At 36.1% G+C, this 2,148-nt stretch overlaps 1 long non-coding RNA gene across 1 annotated transcript; it reads right to left on the bottom strand.

Moving 5' to 3' along the window:
• Positions 1-619: 619 nt before the first annotated feature.
• LOC111475771 lies at positions 620-1,569 on the bottom strand. The gene is made up of 2 exons (XR_002716706.1): positions 1,457-1,569; positions 620-885 (listed from the first exon to the last, which is right to left on the bottom strand). It is a non-coding gene; the product is annotated as an uncharacterized LOC111475771 (long non-coding RNA).
• Between the last annotated feature and the right edge of the window lie 579 nt (positions 1,570-2,148).

Raw genomic sequence — 2,148 nt, 5'->3', positions numbered from 1 at the left:
CAATTGTCCTCTCGGAATCAACTTTGTACTGAGTGGAGGTAACGTAGTTGCCAATGTAACCAACGCATTCTTCAGGAACAAGTTTGAAGTATCGGACATTGTGGAGCTCAACGTTCAATCTCCAGCTTTCGTAGTAGTTTTTTAGGCTGATTTTGAGGCCATTTTTGTTCCTTCGGTTGACAATGTTCCAGTCTGCAGCTGTTACAGCCATGAAGAGGCAAAAGAAAGTGGAGAAAAGGGGTAGTACAGGTTTTGCCTTTGCCATTGCCATTGAAATTGTTTTTGGGTTGTGAAATGGAAGGGATTTCGAAGCGTTTAAGTAAGCATGGAGGGGGAAAGATCCGAAGGGACAGAGTCAATTGAGCAAAATAAGAACAGTTTTGGACCCTAAATGTAAGGTGTTCTGCCACCACAACGGGATAATAAGTTTCTAACATTCTTAATCAAAATGTATTTAAAACATTTTTAAATTTTTAAATAAAAAATGGATCTAAATTGATAAATCTGAGTTCGACAATTATTTAAAATTGGATCAAAATTGATTCAGTTAGGAGAGCCCTAAAAATCAATTTATGTTCATTATAATCTCATAACCATTCATTTTTCAAACAATTTAGTATATTTAAAAGTTCAAATTCTTCGATCAATCAGTTCATGGTCTCAAACTGAAATTTCAATCAATCAATTTATGTTCATTAGAATTGAAATTTCAAACATTTACAACAACTTGATCTTAGCTTGAAACTCTAAATCGTCTCAAATCTATCCACAAAAGAGTCTAGAGACAAAACTTGGCAGCCCTTGATTTGGAAGCCAGCAATTTGATTTCAGCGCCCACGCTCTCGTCTCAAGTCTCCCATCATGCATCACATCAACGTGCAAAGCCTTTTGGATTTGAAGACCACATTCCACCAAAAGTTAGTTTAATTTAGACAATAGGAAATAGAACAATAATCTAAATTCGAAGAGTTCGATCAATCCAAGGAGAGGTAATTCCTGAATTCTTTTTAGAAAACAAGTAATATTTTAGATCCTAAAAGTATTCAGCCCTAAAAAGCTTTTAAAGAAAATACCAGGCTACATATCTCATTACATTGAAAACTCATGAACTTACAATTTGGTGTCGATTTAACCAAAGCTATCATGTAGAGACCAAATGGAACAGATGTGAGCAAGAAATTTTCAAACATCTGTAACGATGGTCTCAGTCGATTTTCCAGACTCGTAACTGTATCAAACCATTCATAAAAGAAATGATACATGACTAAGTCTGGTAGCACCAGATTTCTCGCGAAAACAATTAGTAATCAACATAAATTCAAATCTATAAAGTAACAAGCATCAAACACAGATCCACCATTCTGCAATTACCTCTAAAAGATAGAACAAACACGAATCAAAAATAAAAAATAAAACTCTAGCAGTAGAGCGATAATGGTGGTAGCAGTGTGCCAACCTTAACCATATCTCCAGCAATTTCAAAATTAGGGCAGAAAATGGAGAGACGCAAAGAAGGTGATAGAAGAGGACGACGGTGCGAGAAAGAATTACGGTTTAACACGATTGAAGGGGCTCCCATCTGATGAAAAGGCTTAGGGTTTTGCCCATATTTATATACAATTTTAGAGGGGATGACGGACGGGCTTGGGCTTTAAGGCCCAAAACTATTGAGGCCCAGTGTTCTGTGGGCCATTTTTGGGCCTAATTGTAGTGTTTCTTATTTATTTCCGTAGATTAATCTCTTAAAAGATAATTTTTTACTATGTGATTTTTAAAAATATAAATATAATGTTACTATATGATTTTTAAAAATTCAAATTTCAATATTACTAGTTTTCGAACCTGCAAAGATAAACGGAAGTAAGAAGTAGAATCCCCTATAACGTAGAAAGCGAGGTGGGAACGAGATGGGGTCGTTTAGCTAACGAACAAAAAAATCTCTTCTCACTCTTCCCATTCTCAGTTTAAATAAGGACCCGTCGGAATCCTTTATAACGTATAGAGCAAGGCGGGGACGAGACGGGAGGCCTGTATAACTAACAGGGAAAAATCTCTCCTCATTTTATCCCCATTCTCCATTCAAACGAAAGTTTCTAACTCCGACAACTCGTCCCCGCCAATTAAAAGCAAAAAAGTCAACAAAATTTC

Source organism: Cucurbita maxima, unplaced genomic scaffold (genome assembly GCF_002738345.1).
Source record: "Cucurbita maxima cultivar Rimu unplaced genomic scaffold, Cmax_1.0 Cma_Scf02786, whole genome shotgun sequence".
Classification (NCBI taxonomy): Eukaryota; Viridiplantae; Streptophyta; class Magnoliopsida; order Cucurbitales; family Cucurbitaceae; genus Cucurbita; species Cucurbita maxima.
This window is presented reverse-complemented; position numbering and strand designations above follow the sequence as displayed.